The following is a 23755-nucleotide window of genomic DNA, read 5'->3' on the forward strand; positions in this document are numbered from 1 at the left end:
TACACGGACTAAAAGGGGTTTCTCCTCCAACTCAAACAAAGGCTCAAATGACACATTCTTCATAATGGTATTTTCCACATTCTCACGCAGGCTCTGGTAAAAGGACAGGCACCCATTAATAGTGTAGAAACTCACATCATATATACCTTGCCGCTTACTTTCCTGTAAGCAAAAGACGTCCTTCATCGGTATCCCGGCCATGTCCTCCACCAAACGACGCCCCACAAACGTGATCTTATTCTTCTCCACATCAGAAACCTCCACCTTCACCCGAATAGTGTTCTTAACGAATCCAGCTGCCATCTTCTCTGTCGGTCTGAGACCACAGTATCGCCTCCTGAAAAAACCCTCTGCAAGCAGAGAAACACGCACCCCTGACCCAGACCAAGTTTACACTTGATCTGAGCCAAAAGGCCGAGAAGCGATAACCGTGAAAGGGGCGGGCCCAACAAGGTCCCCTTCATGGGCACTATCACTGCTTGCTGTCAGGGAGGCTGCCAGACAATTTTCCATGCACACTCTGGGCTGGGGGGCAGTCAACCACCAGTACACACAGCAGAACCTAAACCCATACCATTATTGCTAAGCAGCAAGACAGGGGCCCATTGCACTCCCACGGGGCCTTTTTAAATGCAATCCATAACCCGGATTTGCCAGGAACCCTTCTTACTCCTCCTACTTGCATGTGACACTGGGCTTAGGATCTGCATAGGAAACACACACACAAGCACACACCTACCTTTGTTGCCTGCAGATGCCTCCTTGGCTGTCCCCAAACGGTATCAAACCAACACCCACGGGAAGCTGTAAGCATAGAGGACATGCCTGCACCCCATTGGACTTACCTGTGTGGGTTAAACCCGGGTTATTTGACAACCTATGGCGGTGATGGTTCTGCTCAGGCAGAGCAGTGCTGATGCTCCTCATAAAGCTGTCGCTGCTGTGAAGGTTCTAGGTGACATCACAAATCCCTATGGTTACATACACAACAAAGCTGGGTTGTTGTTGTTTACACTCTGCAAGGCCTGTGGAAGTGAGTGACATCATAGCACTGTAGTTCTGAGGGTTCTAGATGGATGCAACAATCTCCTGTTGCTTCTATGAAGGCCATAATAGACGACATCACCAAACAGCTCCATAGTCACATACACAGCAAAGGAGAGATGTTGTTTACACCTAGTGATGTCAGTGGTATTGAGTGACATCACAGCACAGTGCTAAGGCTCCTGGGCCTGGACACAGCAGCGGCTGCAATATCTCAACGGAGAATACGTTTATATATATGTGTGTGTGTGCGCGTATATATATATATATATATATATATATATATATATATATATATATATATTTCTCCGCCGAAATCACTTTTAAACCCATTTCCACCTTTTTTTCCCTTCTCTTCCTCTTACTTTTTTTTCACGTTTTTTTACGTTTTTCTCCTTTTCGCCTCTTTTCTGGGCGTATTATTCTTCTTTTTCTTCTTTTTTTTCGTCTAATGCATACCCCATCAGTGCAGCAATGCTTATTCAATACCGCCAGCAGATGGAGACACTGGGGGATAATTTTCTAAGGATTTATACTGATTTTTCCTGTCTGAATTTGTCGCACAGAAAGTTGCAGGCCAAATATGTGTGACATTTCTGCGACTTTAGCTTCTAGAGCATTTTTACAACATTATACATAGGTGCTGAATACATAAAAAGCGACTGTTCAGCGACAGACAAGTCGCATCGGCTGAAAGTAGGCCAGAATGTCAGTCCATGTTGGAGCAGGTTTAGATACAGTCTAAAGCATAGATCTCAAAGTCTGTGCACAGAATTTAGCAAGGGCCTCGCACCTTCTGATGCATCAGGTAGGTGCACAATAGCATAGCCTAACCCTCTGTACTTTGGTCTATATTGATGCGGGACATAGACAGCCAGCTGATGACCAATCCATTAGTGCAATGGATGGCTGGAAGCATTTGTCTTTGCCTTTGCAATACCACAGAAGCAATGCATGGTCAATGTACAGCAATGACACACCTGTGTGAACAGCCAGGAGACCCCCCCCCCATGTTATGTTACATAGTTACATAGTTAGTACGGTCGAAAAAAGACATATGTCCATCAAGTTCAACCAGGGAATTAAGGGGTAGGGGTGTGGCGCGATATTGGGGAAGGGATGAGATTTTATATTTCTTCATAAGCATTAATCTTATTTTGTCAATTAGGAACATTCAGCACCCACCCGCTATCAAGGCAGCTGCCTATCATGTCATGCCCTACCTGCACAGGTGTGCTGGCTACTCAAATGATCCAATTAAGGAGGCCATTTAGTCAGCAGCAGCAGAAGTCCTGTGCCTGGACGCTCCAACAGCGGCCAGACACAAGCAGAAGCAGAAGCAGCAGCAGCAGCACCACCTTTTGTTTTTTGGCTGCAGCAGCAGCAGCAGCAAGGCCCACAGGGCTGGCTAGCTGGCTAGCCAGCAAGCAGGTAGCAATGAAAGTAGGAATCTTTCTTTTTAACCCTGTAAGGGGGTGGTGCACTGTACCCGAAGATACTGCCATATCGGGTCAATGCATAGGGCGACGGAAGCAAGCTTCGAAATCGGCCCCCGTTCTCAAAAATCCATTTAATATATGGTCCCCAGATAGGGGACGTATCAGATATTAAACTGATAAGAACAGATACTACACTTGATCTTAGCCAAAAGGCCGAGAAGCGATAACCGTGAAAGGGGCGGGCCCAACAAGGTCCCCTTCATGGGCACTATCACTGCTTGCTGTCAGGGAGGCTGCCAGACAATTTTCCATGCACACTCTGGGCTGGGGGACAGTCAACCACCAGTACACACAGCAGAACCTAAACCCATACCATTATTGCTAAGCAGCAAGACAGGGGCCCATTGCACTCCCACGGGGCCTTTTTAAATGCAATCCATAACCCGGATTTGCCAGGAACCCTTCTTACTCCTCCTACTTGCATGTGACACTGGGCTTAGGATCTGCATAGGAAACACACACACAAGCACACACCTACCTTTGTTGCCTGCAGATGCCTCCTTGGCTGTCCCCAAACGGTATCAAACCAACACCCACGGGAAGCTGTAAGCATAGAGGACATGCCTGCACCCCATTGGACTTACCTGTGTGGGTTAAACCCGGGTTATTTGACAACCTATGGCGGTGATGGTTCTGCTCAGGCAGAGCAGTGCTGATGCTCCTCATAAAGCTGTCGCTGCTGTGAAGGTTCTAGGTGACATCACAAATCCCTATGGTTACATACACAACAAAGCTGGGTTGTTGTTGTTTACACTCTGCAAGGCCTGTGGAAGTGAGTGACATCATAGCACTGTAGTTCTGAGGGTTCTAGATGGATGCAACAATCTCCTGTTGCTTCTATGAAGGCCATAATAGACGACATCACCAAACAGCTCCATAGTCACATACACAGCAAAGGAGAGATGTTGTTTACACCTAGTGATGTCAGTGGTATTGAGTGACATCACAGCACAGTGCTAAGGCTCCTGGGCCTGGACACAGCAGCGGCTGCAATATCTCAACGGAGAATACGTTTATATATATGTGTGTGTGTGCGCGTATATATATATATATATATATATATATATATATATATATTTCTCCGCCGAAATCACTTTTAAACCCATTTCCACCTTTTTTTCCCTTCTCTTCCTCTTACTTTTTTTTCACGTTTTTTTACGTTTTTCTCCTTTTCGCCTCTTTTCTGGGCGTATTATTCTTCTTTTTCTTCTTTTTTTTCGTCTAATGCATACCCCATCAGTGCAGCAATGCTTATTCAATACCGCCAGCAGATGGAGACACTGGGGGATAATTTTCTAAGGATTTATACTGATTTTTCCTGTCTGAATTTGTCGCACAGAAAGTTGCAGGCCAAATATGTGTGACATTTCTGCGACTTTAGCTTCTAGAGCATTTTTACAACATTATACATAGGTGCTGAATACATAAAAAGCGACTGTTCAGCGACAGACAAGTCGCATCGGCTGAAAGTAGGCCAGAATGTCAGTCCATGTTGGAGCAGGTTTAGATACAGTCTAAAGCATAGATCTCAAAGTCTGTGCACAGAATTTAGCAAGGGCCTCGCACCTTCTGATGCATCAGGTAGGTGCACAATAGCATAGCCTAACCCTCTGTACTTTGGTCTATATTGATGCGGGACATAGACAGCCAGCTGATGACCAATCCATTAGTGCAATGGATGGCTGGAAGCATTTGTCTTTGCCTTTGCAATACCACAGAAGCAATGCATGGTCAATGTACAGCAATGACACACCTGTGTGAACAGCCAGGAGACCCCCCCCCCATGTTATGTTACATAGTTACATAGTTAGTACGGTCGAAAAAAGACATATGTCCATCAAGTTCAACCAGGGAATTAAGGGGTAGGGGTGTGGCGCGATATTGGGGAAGGGATGAGATTTTATATTTCTTCATAAGCATTAATCTTATTTTGTCAATTAGGAACATTCAGCACCCACCCGCTATCAAGGCAGCTGCCTATCATGTCATGCCCTACCTGCACAGGTGTGCTGGCTACTCAAATGATCCAATTAAGGAGGCCATTTAGTCAGCAGCAGCAGAAGTCCTGTGCCTGGACGCTCCAACAGCGGCCAGACACAAGCAGAAGCAGAAGCAGCAGCAGCACCACCTTTTGTTTTTTGGCTGCAGCAGCAGCAGCAGCAAGGCCCACAGGGCTGGCTAGCTGGCTAGCCAGCAAGCAGGTAGCAATGAAAGTAGGAATCTTTCTTTTTAACCCTGTAAGGGGGTGGTGCACTGTACCCGAAGATACTGCCATATCGGGTCAATGCATAGGGCGACGGAAGCAAGCTTCGAAATCGGCCCCCGTTCTCAAAAATCCATTTAATATATGGTCCCCAGATAGGGGACGTATCAGATATTAAACTGATAAGAACAGATTTTTTTTTTTTTTATCTAAAGCCGAGGAACGTGCTTTCGATTCACCCAAAGTGCAAGAAAAAGTGCAAACGTGTTACACTAAAAAAAAACGTGCACAAAGGATGCGGTCTATCGCAAGCCCTTCTCCGATAGGAGAGAGGCCCCCCAACAAACCTTACCCTTCACCTCCGGACCAAAAGGTACCTGCGAGGTTCCAGGTTCGATGTCCCTTTTCGCCGAAGCTACTAGGGGACCACAAATGCTCCCGGCATCCCCCTTGGCGTTGGCCAAGGTATCTGCCCGCAGAGCCGATTACGGTAGGTACCCTGCCAAAGCAGGAGTACCCGGGGTGTTTGCAGGGAGGTGCGGAACCTAATGGCCACACACACACCTCCCCTAGACCGCCAGGAGGGACACCCAGAAGGGCTACCGCATCCTGACAAATCCTGTGAACACACAACACGCAAAAAGTGACACAGTGAGACAAAAAAGAAATAAATAAGTGAATGTGTGCAGATATACTGCCCGGACATCCGGCCGGATCTATAAAAATTTCTCTGATCCTAGCCAGAAGGCCGGGAATCAAGAGGTGAGTGCCACAAGGTGAAGAGATTATGGTGCCCGTGCTTCAACTCAGTGAGCCTATTCTCCCAGTGAGTTTCGGCACCTCGGGGTCACCACTCCCCGAGGCACAAAAGTACCTCGGCTCTAGACCCTCTCAGCCTCATGGCGAGACCCGGAGGGAACAGGTCACATCGGGGCAGCCGTCGAGCTGATTCCTCAGAACCAGCCCCGGAAAGCCCTGGTACACCTGCATCCTCCATGCAGCACCCATCCCCACCAGCATGAAAACTGATAAGAACAGATACTACACTTGATCTTAGCCAAAAGGCCGAGAAGCGATAACCGTGAAAGGGGCGGGCCCAACAAGGTCCCCTTCATGGGCACTATCACTGCTTGCTGTCAGGGAGGCTGCCAGACAATTTTCCATGCACACTCTGGGCTGGGGGGCAGTCAACCACCAGTACACACAGCAGAACCTAAACCCATACCATTATTGCTAAGCAGCAAGACAGGGGCCCATTGCACTCCCACGGGGCCTTTTTAAATGCAATCCATAACCCGGATTTGCCAGGAACCCTTCTTACTCCTCCTACTTGCATGTGACACTGGGCTTAGGATCTGCATAGGAAACACACACACAAGCACACACCTACCTTTGTTGCCTGCAGATGCCTCCTTGGCTGTCCCCAAACGGTATCAAACCAACACCCACGGGAAGCTGTAAGCATAGAGGACATGCCTGCACCCCATTGGACTTACCTGTGTGGGTTAAACCCGGGTTATTTGACAACCTATGGCGGTGATGGTTCTGCTCAGGCAGAGCAGTGCTGATGCTCCTCATAAAGCTGTCGCTGCTCTGAAGGTTCTAGGTGACATCACAAATCCCTATGGTTACATACACAACAAAGCTGGGTTGTTGTTGTTTACACTCTGCAAGGCCTGTGGAAGTGAGTGACATCATAGCACTGTAGTTCTGAGGGTTCTAGATGGATGCAACAATCTCCTGTTGCTTCTATGAAGGCCATAATAGACGACATCACCAAACAGCTCCATAGTCACATACACAGCAAAGGAGAGATGTTGTTTACACCTAGTGATGTCAGTGGTATTGAGTGACATCACAGCACAGTGCTAAGGCTCCTGGGCCTGGACACAGCAGCGGCTGCAATATCTCAACGGAGAATACGTTTATATATATGTGTGTGTGTGCTCGTATATATATATATATATATATATATATATATATATATATATTTCTCCGCCGAAATCACTTTTAAACCCATTTCCACCTTTTTTTCCCTTCTCTTCCTCTTACTTTTTTTTCACGTTTTTTTACGTTTTTCTCCTTTTCGCCTCTTTTCTGGGCGTATTATTCTTCTTTTTCTTCTTTTTTTTCGTCTAATGCATACCCCATCAGTGCAGCAATGCTTATTCAATACCGCCAGCAGATGGAGACACTGGGGGATAATTTTCTAAGGATTTATACTGATTTTTCCTGTCTGAATTTGTCGCACAGAAAGTTGCAGGCCAAATATGTGTGACATTTCTGCGACTTTAGCTTCTAGAGCATTTTTACAACATTATACATAGGTGCTGAATACATAAAAAGCGACTGTTCAGCGACAGACAAGTCGCATCGGCTGAAAGTAGGCCAGAATGTCAGTCCATGTTGGAGCAGGTTTAGATACAGTCTAAAGCATAGATCTCAAAGTCTGTGCACAGAATTTAGCAAGGGCCTCGCACCTTCTGATGCATCAGGTAGGTGCACAATAGCATAGCCTAACCCTCTGTACTTTGGTCTATATTGATGCGGGACATAGACAGCCAGCTGATGACCAATCCATTAGTGCAATGGATGGCTGGAAGCATTTGTCTTTGCCTTTGCAATACCACAGAAGCAATGCATGGTCAATGTACAGCAATGACACACCTGTGTGAACAGCCAGGAGACCCCCCCCCCATGTTATGTTACATAGTTACATAGTTAGTACGGTCGAAAAAAGACATATGTCCATCAAGTTCAACCAGGGAATTAAGGGGTAGGGGTGTGGCGCGATATTGGGGAAGGGATGAGATTTTATATTTCTTCATAAGCATTAATCTTATTTTGTCAATTAGGAACATTCAGCACCCACCCGCTATCAAGGCAGCTGCCTATCATGTCATGCCCTACCTGCACAGGTGTGCTGGCTACTCAAATGATCCAATTAAGGAGGCCATTTAGTCAGCAGCAGCAGAAGTCCTGTGCCTGGACGCTCCAACAGCGGCCAGACACAAGCAGAAGCAGAAGCAGCAGCAGCACCACCTTTTGTTTTTTGGCTGCAGCAGCAGCAGCAGCAAGGCCCACAGGGCTGGCTAGCTGGCTAGCCAGCAAGCAGGTAGCAATGAAAGTAGGAATCTTTCTTTTTAACCCTGTAAGGGGGTGGTGCACTGTACCCGAAGATACTGCCATATCGGGTCAATGCATAGGGCGACGGAAGCAAGCTTCGAAATCGGCCCCCGTTCTCAAAAATCCATTTAATATATGGTCCCCAGATAGGGGACGTATCAGATATTAAACTGATAAGAACAGATACTACACTTGATCTTAGCCAAAAGGCCGAGAAGCGATAACCGTGAAAGGGGCGGGCCCAACAAGGTCCCCTTCATGGGCACTATCACTGCTTGCTGTCAGGGAGGCTGCCAGACAATTTTCCATGCACACTCTGGGCTGGGGGGCAGTCAACCACCAGTACACACAGCAGAACCTAAACCCATACCATTATTGCTAAGCAGCAAGACAGGGGCCCATTGCACTCCCACGGGGCCTTTTTAAATGCAATCCATAACCCGGATTTGCCAGGAACCCTTCTTACTCCTCCTACTTGCATGTGACACTGGGCTTAGGATCTGCATAGGAAACACACACACAAGCACACACCTACCTTTGTTGCCTGCAGATGCCTCCTTGGCTGTCCCCAAACGGTATCAAACCAACACCCACGGGAAGCTGTAAGCATAGAGGACATGCCTGCACCCCATTGGACTTACCTGTGTGGGTTAAACCCGGGTTATTTGACAACCTATGGCGGTGATGGTTCTGCTCAGGCAGAGCAGTGCTGATGCTCCTCATAAAGCTGTCGCTGCTGTGAAGGTTCTAGGTGACATCACAAATCCCTATGGTTACATACACAACAAAGCTGGGTTGTTGTTGTTTACACTCTGCAAGGCCTGTGGAAGTGAGTGACATCATAGCACTGTAGTTCTGAGGGTTCTAGATGGATGCAACAATCTCCTGTTGCTTCTATGAAGGCCATAATAGACGACATCACCAAACAGCTCCATAGTCACATACACAGCAAAGGAGAGATGTTGTTTACACCTAGTGATGTCAGTGGTATTGAGTGACATCACAGCACAGTGCTAAGGCTCCTGGGCCTGGACACAGCAGCGGCTGCAATATCTCAACGGAGAATACGTTTATATATATGTGTGTGTGTGCGCGTATATATATATATATATATATATATATATATATTTCTCCGCCGAAATCACTTTTAAACCCATTTCCACCTTTTTTTCCCTTCTCTTCCTCTTACTTTTTTTTCACGTTTTTTTACGGTTTTCTCCTTTTCGCCTCTTTTCTGGGCGTATTATTCTTCTTTTTCTTCTTTTTTTTCGTCTAATGCATACCCCATCAGTGCAGCAATGCTTATTCAATACCGCCAGCAGATGGAGACACTGGGGGATAATTTTCTAAGGATTTATACTGATTTTTCCTGTCTGAATTTGTCGCACAGAAAGTTGCAGGCCAAATATGTGTGACATTTCTGCGACTTTAGCTTCTAGAGCATTTTTACAACATTATACATAGGTGCTGAATACATAAAAAGCGACTGTTCAGCGACAGACAAGTCGCATCGGCTGAAAGTAGGCCAGAATGTCAGTCCATGTTGGAGCAGGTTTAGATACAGTCTAAAGCATAGATCTCAAAGTCTGTGCACAGAATTTAGCAAGGGCCTCGCACCTTCTGATGCATCAGGTAGGTGCACAATAGCATAGCCTAACCCTCTGTACTTTGGTCTATATTGATGCGGGACATAGACAGCCAGCTGATGACCAATCCATTAGTGCAATGGATGGCTGGAAGCATTTGTCTTTGCCTTTGCAATACCACAGAAGCAATGCATGGTCAATGTACAGCAATGACACACCTGTGTGAACAGCCAGGAGACCCCCCCCCCATGTTATGTTACATAGTTACATAGTTAGTACGGTCGAAAAAAGACATATGTCCATCAAGTTCAACCAGGGAATTAAGGGGTAGGGGTGTGGCGCGATATTGGGGAAGGGATGAGATTTTATATTTCTTCATAAGCATTAATCTTATTTTGTCAATTAGGAACATTCAGCACCCACCCGCTATCAAGGCAGCTGCCTATCATGTCATGCCCTACCTGCACAGGTGTGCTGGCTACTCAAATGATCCAATTAAGGAGGCCATTTAGTCAGCAGCAGCAGAAGTCCTGTGCCTGGACGCTCCAACAGCGGCCAGACACAAGCAGAAGCAGAAGCAGCACCACCTTTTGTTTTTTGGCTGCAGCAGCAGCAGCAGCAAGGCCCACAGGGCTGGCTAGCTGGCTAGCCAGCAAGCAGGTAGCAATGAAAGTAGGAATCTTTCTTTTTAACCCTGTAAGGGGGTGGTGCCCTGTACCCGAAGATACTGCCATATCGGGTCAATGCATAGGGCGACGGAAGCAAGCTTCGAAATCGGCCCCCGTTCTCAAAAATCCATTTAATATATGGTCCCCAGATAGGGGACGTATCAGATATTAAACTGATAAGAACAGATACTACACTTGATCTTAGCCAAAAGGCCGAGAAGCGATAACCGTGAAAGGGGCGGGCCCAACAAGGTCCCCTTCATGGGCACTATCACTGCTTGCTGTCAGGGAGGCTGCCAGACAATTTTCCATGCACACTCTGGGCTGGGGGGCAGTCAACCACCAGTACACACAGCAGAACCTAAACCCATACCATTATTGCTAAGCAGCAAGACAGGGGCCCATTGCACTCCCACGGGGCCTTTTTAAATGCAATCCATAACCCGGATTTGCCAGGAACCCTTCTTACTCCTCCTACTTGCATGTGACACTGGGCTTAGGATCTGCATAGGAAACACACACACAAGCACACACCTACCTTTGTTGCCTGCAGATGCCTCCTTGGCTGTCCCCAAACGGTATCAAACCAACACCCACGGGAAGCTGTAAGCATAGAGGACATGCCTGCACCCCATTGGACTTACCTGTGTGGGTTAAACCCGGGTTATTTGACAACCTATGGCGGTGATGGTTCTGCTCAGGCAGAGCAGTGCTGATGCTCCTCATAAAGCTGTCGCTGCTGTGAAGGTTCTAGGTGACATCACAAATCCCTATGGTTACATACACAACAAAGCTGGGTTGTTGTTGTTTACACTCTGCAAGGCCTGTGGAAGTGAGTGACATCATAGCACTGTAGTTCTGAGGGTTCTAGATGGATGCAACAATCTCCTGTTGCTTCTATGAAGGCCATAATAGACGACATCACCAAACAGCTCCATAGTCACATACACAGCAAAGGAGAGATGTTGTTTACACCTAGTGATGTCAGTGGTATTGAGTGACATCACAGCACAGTGCTAAGGCTCCTGGGCCTGGACACAGCAGCGGCTGCAATATCTCAACGGAGAATACGTTTATATATATGTGTGTGTGTGCGCGTATATATATATATATATATATATATATATATATATATATATATATATATATTTCTCCGCCGAAATCACTTTTAAACCCATTTCCACCTTTTTTTCCCTTCTCTTCCTCTTACTTTTTTTTCACGTTTTTTTACGTTTTTCTCCTTTTCGCCTCTTTTCTGGGCGTATTATTCTTCTTTTTCTTCTTTTTTTTCGTCTAATGCATACCCCATCAGTGCAGCAATGCTTATTCAATACCGCCAGCAGATGGAGACACTGGGGGATAATTTTCTAAGGATTTATACTGATTTTTCCTGTCTGAATTTGTCGCACAGAAAGTTGCAGGCCAAATATGTGTGACATTTCTGCGACTTTAGCTTCTAGAGCATTTTTACAACATTATACATAGGTGCTGAATACATAAAAAGCGACTGTTCAGCGACAGACAAGTCGCATCGGCTGAAAGTAGGCCAGAATGTCAGTCCATGTTGGAGCAGGTTTAGATACAGTCTAAAGCATAGATCTCAAAGTCTGTGCACAGAATTTAGCAAGGGCCTCGCACCTTCTGATGCATCAGGTAGGTGCACAATAGCATAGCCTAACCCTCTGTACTTTGGTCTATATTGATGCGGGACATAGACAGCCAGCTGATGACCAATCCATTAGTGCAATGGATGGCTGGAAGCATTTGTCTTTGCCTTTGCAATACCACAGAAGCAATGCATGGTCAATGTACAGCAATGACACACCTGTGTGAACAGCCAGGAGACCCCCCCCCCCATGTTATGTTACATAGTTACATAGTTAGTACGGTCGAAAAAAGACATATGTCCATCAAGTTCAACCAGGGAATTAAGGGGTAGGGGTGTGGCGCGATATTGGGGAAGGGATGAGATTTTATATTTCTTCATAAGCATTAATCTTATTTTGTCAATTAGGAACATTCAGCACCCACCCGCTATCAAGGCAGCTGCCTATCATGTCATGCCCTACCTGCACAGGTGTGCTGGCTACTCAAATGATCCAATTAAGGAGGCCATTTAGTCAGCAGCAGCAGAAGTCCTGTGCCTGGACGCTCCAACAGCGGCCAGACACAAGCAGAAGCAGAAGCAGCAGCAGCACCACCTTTTGTTTTTTGGCTGCAGCAGCAGCAGCAGCAAGGCCCACAGGGCTGGCTAGCTGGCTAGCCAGCAAGCAGGTAGCAATGAAAGTAGGAATCTTTCTTTTTAACCCTGTAAGGGGGTGGTGCACTGTACCCGAAGATACTGCCATATCGGGTCAATGCATAGGGCGACGGAAGCAAGCTTCGAAATCGGCCCCCGTTCTCAAAAATCCATTTAATATATGGTCTCCAGATAGGGGACGTATCAGATATTAAACTGATAAGAACAGATACTACACTTGATCTTAGCCAAAAGGCCGAGAAGCGATAACCGTGAAAGGGGCGGGCCCAACAAGGTCCCCTTCATGGGCACTATCACTGCTTGCTGTCAGGGAGGCTGCCAGACAATTTTCCATGCACACTCTGGGCTGGGGGGCAGTCAACCACCAGTACACACAGCAGAACCTAAACCCATACCATTATTGCTAAGCAGCAAGACAGGGGCCCATTGCACTCCCACGGGGCCTTTTTAAATGCAATCCATAACCCGGATTTGCCAGGAACCCTTCTTACTCCTCCTACTTGCATGTGACACTGGGCTTAGGATCTGCATAGGAAACACACACACAAGCACACACCTACCTTTGTTGCCTGCAGATGCCTCCTTGGCTGTCCCCAAACGGTATCAAACCAACACCCACGGGAAGCTGTAAGCATAGAGGACATGCCTGCACCCCATTGGACTTACCTGTGTGGGTTAAACCCGGGTTATTTGACAACCTATGGCGGTGATGGTTCTGCTCAGGCAGAGCAGTGCTGATGCTCCTCATAAAGCTGTCGCTGCTGTGAAGGTTCTAGGTGACATCACAAATCCCTATGGTTACATACACAACAAAGCTGGGTTGTTGTTGTTTACACTCTGCAAGGCCTGTGGAAGTGAGTGACATCATAGCACTGTAGTTCTGAGGGTTCTAGATGGATGCAACAATCTCCTGTTGCTTCTATGAAGGCCATAATAGACGACATCACCAAACAGCTCCATAGTCACATACACAGCAAAGGAGAGATGTTGTTTACACCTAGTGATGTCAGTGGTATTGAGTGACATCACAGCACAGTGCTAAGGCTCCTGGGCCTGGACACAGCAGCGGCTGCAATATCTCAACGGAGAATACGTTTATATATATGTGTGTGTGTGCGCGTATATATATATATATATATATATATATATATATATATATATATATATATATATATATTTCTCCGCCGAAATCACTTTTAAACCCATTTCCACCTTTTTTTCCCTTCTCTTCCTCTTACTTTTTTTTCACGTTTTTTTAAGTTTTTCTCCTTTTCGCCTCTTTTCTGGGCGTATTATTCTTCTTTTTCTTCTTTTTTTTCGTCTAATGCATACCCCATCAGTGCAGCAATGCTTATTCAATACCGCCAGCAGATGGAGACACTGGGGGATAATTTTCTAAGGATTTATACTGATTTTTCCTGTCTGAATTTGTCGCACAGAAAGTTGCAGGCCAAATATGTGTGACATTTCTGCGACTTTAGCTTCTAGAGCATTTTTACAACATTATACATAGGTGCTGAATACATAAAAAGCGACTGTTCAGCGACAGACAAGTCGCATCGGCTGAAAGTAGGCCAGAATGTCAGTCCATGTTGGAGCAGGTTTAGATACAGTCTAAAGCATAGATCTCAAAGTCTGTGCACAGAATTTAGCAAGGGCCTCGCACCTTCTGATGCATCAGGTAGGTGCACAATAGCATAGCCTAACCCTCTGTACTTTGGTCTATATTGATGCGGGACATAGACAGCCAGCTGATGACCAATCCATTAGTGCAATGGATGGCTGGAAGCATTTGTCTTTGCCTTTGCAATACCACAGAAGCAATGCATGGTCAATGTACAGCAATGACACACCTGTGTGAACAGCCAGGAGACCCCCCCCCCATGTTATGTTACATAGTTACATAGTTAGTACGGTCGAAAAAAGACATATGTCCATCAAGTTCAACCAGGGAATTAAGGGGTAGGGGTGTGGCGCGATATTGGGGAAGGGATGAGATTTTATATTTCTTCATAAGCATTAATCTTATTTTGTCAATTAGGAACATTCAGCACCCACCCGCTATCAAGGCAGCTGCCTATCATGTCATGCCCTACCTGCACAGGTGTGCTGGCTACTCAAATGATCCAATTAAGGAGGCCATTTAGTCAGCAGCAGCAGAAGTCCTGTGCCTGGACGCTCCAACAGCGGCCAGACACAAGCAGAAGCAGAAGCAGCAGCAGCACCACCTTTTGTTTTTTGGCTGCAGCAGCAGCAGCAGCAAGGCCCACAGGGCTGGCTAGCTGGCTAGCCAGCAAGCAGGTAGCAATGAAAGTAGGAATCTTTCTTTTTAACCCTGTAAGGGGGTGGTGCACTGTACCCGAAGATACTGCCATATCGGGTCAATGCATAGGGCGACGGAAGCAAGCTTCGAAATCGGCCCCCGTTCTCAAAAATCCATTTAATATATGGTCCCCAGATAGGGGACGTATCAGATATTAAACTGATAAGAACAGATACTACACTTGATCTTAGCCAAAAGGCCGAGAAGCGATAACCGTGAAAGGGGCGGGCCCAACAAGGTCCCCTTCATGGGCACTATCACTGCTTGCTGTCAGGGAGGCTGCCAGACAATTTTCCATGCACACTCTGGGCTGGGGGGCAGTCAACCACCAGTACACACAGCAGAACCTAAACCCATACCATTATTGCTAAGCAGCAAGACAGGGGCCCATTGCACTCCCACGGGGCCTTTTTAAATGCAATCCATAACCCGGATTTGCCAGGAACCCTTCTTACTCCTCCTACTTGCATGTGACACTGGGCTTAGGATCTGCATAGGAAACACACACACAAGCACACACCTACCTTTGTTGCCTGCAGATGCCTCCTTGGCTGTCCCCAAACGGTATCAAACCAACACCCACGGGAAGCTGTAAGCATAGAGGACATGCCTGCACCCCATTGGACTTACCTGTGTGGGTTAAACCCGGGTTATTTGACAACCTATGGCGGTGATGGTTCTGCTCAGGCAGAGCAGTGCTGATGCTCCTCATAAAGCTGTCGCTGCTGTGAAGGTTCTAGGTGACATCACAAATCCCTATGGTTACATACACAACAAAGCTGGGTTGTTGTTGTTTACACTCTGCAAGGCCTGTGGAAGTGAGTGACATCATAGCACTGTAGTTCTGAGGGTTCTAGATGGATGCAACAATCTCCTGTTGCTTCTATGAAGGCCATAATAGACGACATCACCAAACAGCTCCATAGTCACATACACAGCAAAGGAGAGATGTTGTTTACACCTAGTGATGTCAGTGGTATTGAGTGACATCACAGCACAGTGCTAAGGCTCCTGGGCCTGGACACAGCAGCGGCTGCAATATCTCAACGGAGAATACGTTTATATATATGTGTGTGTGTGCGTGTATATATATATATATATATATATATATATATATATATATATATATATATATTTCTCCGCCGAAATCACTTTTAAACCCATTTCCACCTTTTTTTTCCCTTCTCTTCCTCTTACTTTTTTTTCACGTTTTTTTACGTTTTTCTCCTTTTCGCCTCTTTTCTGGGCGTATTATTCTTCTTTTTCTTCTTTTTTTTCGTCTAATGCATACCCCATCAGTGCAGCAATGCTTATTCAATACCGCCAGCAGATGGAGACACTGGGGGATAATTTTCTAAGGATTTATACTGATTTTTCCTGTCTGAATTTGTCGCACAGAAAGTTGCAGGCCAAATATGTGTGACATTTCTGCGACTTTAGCTTCTAGAGCATTTTTACAACATTATACATAGGTGCTGAATACATAAAAAGCGACTGTTCAGCGACAGACAAGTCGCATCGGCTGAAAGTAGGCCAGAATGTCAGTCCATGTTGGAGCAGGTTTAGATACAGTCTAAAGCATAGATCTCAAAGTCTGTGCACAGAATTTAGCAAGGGCCTCGCACCTTCTGATGCATCAGGTAGGTGCACAATAGCATAGCCTAACCCTCTGTACTTTGGTCTATATTGATGCGGGACATAGACAGCCAGCTGATGACCAATCCATTAGTGCAATGGATGGCTGGAAGCATTTGTCTTTGCCTTTGCAATACCACAGAAGCAATGCATGGTCAATGTACAGCAATGACACACCTGTGTGAACAGCCAGGAGACCCCCCCCCCCCCCATGTTATGTTACATAGTTACATAGTTAGTACGGTCGAAAAAAGACATATGTCCATCAAGTTCAACCAGGGAATTAAGGGGTAGGGGTGTGGCGCGATATTGGGGAAGGGATGAGATTTTATATTTCTTCATAAGCATTAATCTTATTTTGTCAATTAGGAACATTCAGCACCCACCCGCTATCAAGGCAGCTGCCTATCATGTCATGCCCTACCTGCACAGGTGTGCTGGCTACTCAAATGATCCAATTAAGGAGGCCATTTAGTCAGCAGCAGCAGAAGTCCTGTGCCTGGACGCTCCAACAGCAGCCAGACACAAGCAGAAGCAGAAGCAGCAGCAGCACCACCTTTTGTTTTTTGGCTGCAGCAGCAGCAGCAGCAGCAAGGCCCACAGGGCTGGCTAGCTGGCTAGCCAGCAAGCAGGTAGCAATGAAAGTAGGAATCTTTCTTTTTAACCCTGTAAGGGGGTGGTGCACTGTACCCGAAGATACTGCCATATCGGGTCAATGCATAGGGCGACGGAAGCAAGCTTCGAAATCGGCCCCCGTTCTCAAAAATCCATTTAATATATGGTCCCCAGACAGGGGACGTATCAGATATTAAACTGATAAGAACAGATACTACACTTGATCTTAGCCAAAAGGCCGAGAAGCGATAACCGTGAAAGGGGCGGGCCCAACAAGGTCCCCTTCATGGGCACTATCACTGCTTGCTGTCAGGGAGGCTGCCAGACAATTTTCCATGCACACTCTGGGCTGGGGGGCAGTCAACCACCAGTACACACAGCAGAACCTAAACCCATACCATTATTGCTAAGCAGCAAGACAGGGGCCCATTGCACTCCCACGGGGCCTTTTTAAATGCAATCCATAACCCGGATTTGCCAGGAACCCTTCTTACTCCTCCTACTTGCATGTGACACTGGGCTTAGGATCTGCATAGGAAACACACACACAAGCACACACCTACCTTTGTTGCCTGCAGATGCCTCCTTGGCTGTCCCCAAACGGTATCAAACCAACACCCACGGGAAGCTGTAAGCATAGAGGACATGCCTGCACCCCATTGGACTTACCTGTGTGGGTTAAACCCGGGTTATTTGACAACCTATGGCGGTGATGGTTCTGCTCAGGCAGAGCAGTGCTGATGCTCCTCATAAAGCTGTCGCTGCTGTGAAGGTTCTAGGTGACATCACAAATCCCTATGGTTACATACACAACAAAGCTGGGTTGTTGTTGTTTACACTCTGCAAGGCCTGTGGAAGTGAGTGACATCATAGCACTGTAGTTCTGAGGGTTCTAGATGGATGCAACAATCTCCTGTTGCTTCTATGAAGGCCATAATAGACGACATCACCAAACAGCTCCATAGTCACATACACAGCAAAGGAGAGATGTTGTTTACACCTAGTGATGTCAGTGGTATTGAGTGACATCACAGCACAGTGCTAAGGCTCCTGGGCCTGGACACAGCAGCGGCTGCAATATCTCAACGGAGAATACGTTTATATATATGTGTGTGTGTGCGCGTATATATATATATATATATATATATATATATATATATTTCTCCGCCGAAATCACTTTTAAACCCATTTCCACCTTTTTTTCCCTTCTCTTCCTCTTACTTTTTTTTCACGTTTTTTTACGTTTTTCTCCTTTTCGCCTCTTTTCTGGGCGTATTATTCTTCTTTTTCTTCTTTTTTTTCGTCTAATGCATACCCCATCAGTGCAGCAATGCTTATTCAATACCGCCAGCAGATGGAGACACTGGGGGATAATTTTCTAAGGATTTATACTGATTTTTCCTGTCTGAATTTGTCGCACAGAAAGTTGCAGGCCAAATATGTGTGACATTTCTGCGACTTTAGCTTCTAGAGCATTTTTACAACATTATACATAGGTGCTGAATACATAAAAAGCGACTGTTCAGCGACAGACAAGTCGCATCGGCTGAAAGTAGGCCAGAATGTCAGTCCATGTTGGAGCAGGTTTAGATACAGTCTAAAGCATAGATCTCAAAGTCTGTGCACAGAATTTAGCAAGGGCCTCGCACCTTCTGATGCATCAGGTAGGTGCACAATAGCATAGCCTAACCCTCTGTACTTTGGTCTATATTGATGCGGGACATAGACAGCCAGCTGATGACCAATCCATTAGTGCAATGGATGGCTGGAAGCATTTGTCTTTGCCTTTGCAATACCACAGAAGCAATGCATGGTCAATGTACAGCAATGACACACCTGTGTGAACAGCCAGGAGACCCCCCCCCCCCCCCATGTTATGTTACATAGTTACATAGTTAGTACGGTCGAAAAAAGACATATGTCCATCAAGTTCAACCAGGGAATTAAGGGGGGTAGGGGTGTGGCGCGATATTGGGGAAGGGATGAGATTTTATATTTCTTCATAAGCATTAATCTTATTTTGTCAATTAGGAACATTCAGCACCCACCCGCTATCAAGGCAGCTGCCTATCATGTCATGCCCTACCTGCACAGGTGTGCTGGCTACTCAAATGATCCAATTAAGGAGGCCATTTAGTCAGCAGCAGCAGAAGTCCTGTGCCTGGACGCTCCAACAGCGGCCAGACACAAGCAGAAGCAGAAGCAGCAGCAGCACCACCTTTTGTTTTTTGGCTGCAGCAGCAGCAGCAGCAAGGCCCACAGGGCTGGCTAGCTGGCTAGCCAGCAAGCAGGTAGCAATGAAAGTAGGAATCTTTCTTTTTAACCCTGTAAGGGGGTGGTGCACTGTACCCGAAGATACTGCCATATCGGGTCAATGCATAGGGCGACGGAAGCAAGCTTCGAAATCGGCCCCCGTTCTCAAAAATCCATTTAATATATGGTCCCCAGATAGGGGACGTATCAGATATTAAACTGATAAGAACAGATACTACACTTGATCTTAGCCAAAAGGCCGAGAAGCGATAACCGTGAAAGGGGCGGGCCCAACAAGGTCCCCTTCATGGGCACTATCACTGCTTGCTGTCAGGGAGGCTGCCAGACAATTTTCCATGCACACTCTGGGCTGGGGGGCAGTCAACCACCAGTACACACAGCAGAACCTAAACCCATACCATTATTGCTAAGCAGCAAGACAGGGGCCCATTGCACTCCCACGGGGCCTTTTTAAATGCAATCCATAACCCGGATTTGCCAGGAACCCTTCTTACTCCTCCTACTTGCATGTGACACTGGGCTTAGGATCTGCATAGGAAACACACACACAAGCACACACCTACCTTTGTTGCCTGCAGATGCCTCCTTGGCTGTCCCCAAACGGTATCAAACCAACACCCACGGGAAGCTGTAAGCATAGAGGACATGCCTGCACCCCATTGGACTTACCTGTGTGGGTTAAACCCGGGTTATTTGACAACCTATGGCGGTGATGGTTCTGCTCAGGCAGAGCAGTGCTGATGCTCCTCATAAAGCTGTCGCTGCTGTGAAGGTTCTAGGTGACATCACAAATCCCTATGGTTACATACACAACAAAGCTGGGTTGTTGTTGTTTACACTCTGCAAGGCCTGTGGAAGTGAGTGACATCATAGCACTGTAGTTCTGAGGGTTCTAGATGGATGCAACAATCTCCTGTTGCTTCTATGAAGGCCATAATAGACGACATCACCAAACAGCTCCATAGTCACATACACAGCAAAGGAGAGATGTTGTTTACACCTAGTGATGTCAGTGGTATTGAGTGACATCACAGCACAGTGCTAAGGCTCCTGGGCCTGGACACAGCAGCGGCTGCAATATCTCAACGGAGAATACGTTTATATATATGTGTGTGTGTGCGCGTATATATATATATATATATATATATATATATATATATATATATATATATATTTCTCCGCCGAAATCACTTTTAAACCCATTTCCACCTTTTTTTCCCTTCTCTTCCTCTTACTTTTTTTTCACGTTTTTTTTACGTTTTTCTCCTTTTCGCCTCTTTTCTGGGCGTATTATTCTTCTTTTTCTTCTTTTTTTTCGTCTAATGCATACCCCATCAGTGCAGCAATGCTTATTCAATACCGCCAGCAGATGGAGACACTGGGGGATAATTTTCTAAGGATTTATACTGATTTTTCCTGTCTGAATTTGTCGCACAGAAAGTTGCAGGCCAAATATGTGTGACATTTCTGCGACTTTAGCTTCTAGAGCATTTTTACAACATTATACATAGGTGCTGAATACATAAAAAGCGACTGTTCAGCGACAGACAAGTCGCATCGGCTGAAAGTAGGCCAGAATGTCAGTCCATGTTGGAGCAGGTTTAGATACAGTCTAAAGCATAGATCTCAAAGTCTGTGCACAGAATTTAGCAAGGGCCTCGCACCTTCTGATGCATCAGGTAGGTGCACAATAGCATAGCCTAACCCTCTGTACTTTGGTCTATATTGATGCGGGACATAGACAGCCAGCTGATGACCAATCCATTAGTGCAATGGATGGCTGGAAGCATTTGTCTTTGCCTTTGCAATACCACAGAAGCAATGCATGGTCAATGTACAGCAATGACACACCTGTGTGAACAGCCAGGAGACCCCCCCCCCCCCCCCCATGTTATGTTACATAGTTACATAGTTAGTACGGTCGAAAAAAGACATATGTCCATCAAGTTCAACCAGGGAATTAAGGGGTAGGGGTGTGGCGCGATATTGGGGAAGGGATGAGATTTTATATTTCTTCATAAGCATTAATCTTATTTTGTCAATTAGGAACATTCAGCACCCACCCGCTATCAAGGCAGCTGCCTATCATGTCATGCCCTACCTGCACAGGTGTGCTGGCTACTCAAATGATCCAATTAAGGAGGCCATTTAGTCAGCAGCAGCAGAAGTCCTGTGCCTGGACGCTCCAACAGCGGCCAGACACAAGCAGAAGCAGAAGCAGCAGCAGCAGCACCACCTTTTGTTTTTTGGCTGCAGCAGCAGCAGCAGCAAGGCCCACAGGGCTGGCTAGCTGGCTAGCCAGCAAGCAGGTAGCAATGAAAGTAGGAATCTTTCTTTTTAACCCTGTAAGGGGGTGGTGCACTGTACCCGAAGATACTGCCATATCGGGTCAATGCATAGGGCGACGGAAGCAAGCTTCGAAATCGGCCCCCGTTCTCAAAAATCCATTTAATATATGGTCCCCAGATAGGGGACGTATCAGATATTAAACTGATAAGAACAGATTTTTTTTTTTTTTTTATCTAAAGCCGAGGAACGTGCTTTCGATTCACCCAAAGTGCAAGAAAAAGTGCAAACGTGTTACACTAAAAAAAACGTGCACAAAGGATGCGGTCTATCGCAAGCCCTTCTCCGATAGGAGAGAGGCCCCCCAACAAACCTTACCCTTCGCCTCCAGACCAAAAGGTACCTGCGAGGTTCCAGGTTCGATGTCCCTTTTCGCCGAAGCTACTAGGAGACCACAAATGCTCCCGGCATCCCCCTTGGCGTTAGCCAAGGTATCTGCCCGCAGAGCCGATTACGGTAGGTACCCTGCGAAGCAGGAGTACCCGGGGTGTTTGCAGGGAGGTGCGGAACCTAATGGCCACACACACCTCCCCTAGACCGCCAGGAGGGACACCCAGAAGGGCTACCGCATCCTGACAAATCCTGTGAACACACAACACGCAAAAAGTGACACAGTGAGACAAAAAATAAATAAATAAGTGAATGTGTGCAGATATACTGCCCGGACATCCGGCCGGATCTATAAAAATTTCTCTGATCCTAGCCAGAAGGCCGGGAATCAAGAGGTGAGTGCCACAAGGTGAAGAGATTATGGTGCCCGTGCTTCAACTCAGTGAGCCTATTCTCCCAGTGAGTTTCGGCACCTCGGGGTCACCACTCCCCGAGGCACAAAAGTACCTCGGCTCTAGACCCTCTCAGCCTCATGGCGAGACCCGGAGGGAACAGGTCACATCGGGGCAGCCGTCGAGCTGATTCCTCAGAACCAGCCCCGGAAAGCCCTGGTACACCTGCATCCTCCATGCAGCACCCATCCCCACCAGCATGAAAACTGATAAGAACAGATACTACACTTGATCTTAGCCAAAAGGCCGAGAAGCGATAACCGTGAAAGGGGCGGGCCCAACAAGGTCCCCTTCATGGGCACTATCACTGCTTGCTGTCAGGGAGGCTGCCAGACAATTTTCCATGCACACTCTGGGCTGGGGGGCAGTCAACCACCAGTACACACAGCAGAACCTAAACCCATACCATTATTGCTAAGCAGCAAGACAGGGGCCCATTGCACTCCCACGGGGCCTTTTTAAATGCAATCCATAACCCGGATTTGCCAGGAACCCTTCTTACTCCTCCTACTTGCATGTGACACTGGGCTTAGGATCTGCATAGGAAACACACACACAAGCACACACCTACCTTTGTTGCCTGCAGATGCCTCCTTGGCTGTCCCCAAACGGTATCAAACCAACACCCACGGGAAGCTGTAAGCATAGAGGACATGCCTGCACCCCATTGGACTTACCTGTGTGGGTTAAACCCGGGTTATTTGACAACCTATGGCGGTGATGGTTCTGCTCAGGCAGAGCAGTGCTGATGCTCCTCATAAAGCTGTCGCTGCTGTGAAGGTTCTAGGTGACATCACAAATCCCTATGGTTACATACACAACAAAGCTGGGTTGTTGTTGTTTACACTCTGCAAGGCCTGTGGAAGTGAGTGACATCATAGCACTGTAGTTCTGAGGGTTCTAGATGGATGCAACAATCTCCTGTTGCTTCTATGAAGGCCATAATAGACGACATCACCAAACAGCTCCATAGTCACATACACAGCAAAGGAGAGATGTTGTTTACACCTAGTGATGTCAGTGGTATTGAGTGACATCACAGCACAGTGCTAAGGCTCCTGGGCCTGGACACAGCAGCGGCTGCAATATCTCAACGGAGAATACGTTTATATATATGTGTGTGTGTGCGCGTATATATATATATATATATATATATATATATATATATTTCTCCGCCGAAATCACTTTTAAACCCATTTCCACCTTTTTTTCCCTTCTCTTCCTCTTACTTTTTTTTCACGTTTTTTTACGTTTTTCTCCTTTTCGCCTCTTTTCTGGGCGTATTATTCTTCTTTTTCTTCTTTTTTTTCGTCTAATGCATACCCCATCAGTGCAGCAATGCTTATTCAATACCGCCAGCAGATGGAGACACTGGGGGATAATTTTCTAAGGAT

General features: G+C 46.6%; 8 non-coding genes and 3 pseudogenes across 8 annotated transcripts; all 11 read right to left on the reverse strand.

Annotated features, from left to right (window-relative positions):
• Positions 1-2517: 2517 nt before the first annotated feature.
• On the reverse strand, positions 2518-2708 carry LOC130323365 (U2 spliceosomal RNA). Its single transcript, XR_008868688.1, has one exon. It is a non-coding gene; the product is annotated as a U2 spliceosomal RNA (small nuclear RNA).
• Positions 2709-4786: 2078 nt separating this feature from the next.
• On the reverse strand, positions 4787-4966 carry LOC130323379 (U2 spliceosomal RNA; annotated as a pseudogene).
• A 697-nt stretch (positions 4967-5663) lies between these two features.
• On the reverse strand, positions 5664-5823 carry LOC130323380 (U2 spliceosomal RNA; annotated as a pseudogene).
• Positions 5824-7903: 2080 nt separating this feature from the next.
• On the reverse strand, positions 7904-8094 carry LOC130323377 (U2 spliceosomal RNA). The gene has a single exon (XR_008868699.1). It is a non-coding gene; the product is annotated as a U2 spliceosomal RNA (small nuclear RNA).
• A 2066-nt stretch (positions 8095-10160) lies between these two features.
• On the reverse strand, positions 10161-10351 carry LOC130323374 (U2 spliceosomal RNA). The gene has a single exon (XR_008868696.1). It is a non-coding gene; the product is annotated as a U2 spliceosomal RNA (small nuclear RNA).
• A 2091-nt stretch (positions 10352-12442) lies between these two features.
• LOC130323375 (U2 spliceosomal RNA) lies at positions 12443-12633 on the reverse strand. Its single transcript, XR_008868697.1, has one exon. It is a non-coding gene; the product is annotated as a U2 spliceosomal RNA (small nuclear RNA).
• A 2096-nt stretch (positions 12634-14729) lies between these two features.
• Positions 14730-14920, reverse strand: LOC130323382 (U2 spliceosomal RNA). The gene has a single exon (XR_008868700.1). It is a non-coding gene; the product is annotated as a U2 spliceosomal RNA (small nuclear RNA).
• A 2098-nt stretch (positions 14921-17018) lies between these two features.
• Positions 17019-17209, reverse strand: LOC130323373 (U2 spliceosomal RNA). Its single transcript, XR_008868695.1, has one exon. It is a non-coding gene; the product is annotated as a U2 spliceosomal RNA (small nuclear RNA).
• A 2083-nt stretch (positions 17210-19292) lies between these two features.
• On the reverse strand, positions 19293-19483 carry LOC130323383 (U2 spliceosomal RNA). Its single transcript, XR_008868701.1, has one exon. It is a non-coding gene; the product is annotated as a U2 spliceosomal RNA (small nuclear RNA).
• A 2101-nt stretch (positions 19484-21584) lies between these two features.
• On the reverse strand, positions 21585-21766 carry LOC130323376 (U2 spliceosomal RNA). The gene has a single exon (XR_008868698.1). It is a non-coding gene; the product is annotated as a U2 spliceosomal RNA (small nuclear RNA).
• Positions 21767-22459: 693 nt separating this feature from the next.
• On the reverse strand, positions 22460-22619 carry LOC130323381 (U2 spliceosomal RNA; annotated as a pseudogene).
• Between the last annotated feature and the right edge of the window lie 1136 nt (positions 22620-23755).

The sequence above is a fragment of the Hyla sarda genome, unplaced genomic scaffold (assembly GCF_029499605.1).
Source record: "Hyla sarda isolate aHylSar1 unplaced genomic scaffold, aHylSar1.hap1 scaffold_2478, whole genome shotgun sequence".
NCBI classification, from domain to species: domain Eukaryota; kingdom Metazoa; phylum Chordata; class Amphibia; order Anura; family Hylidae; genus Hyla; species Hyla sarda.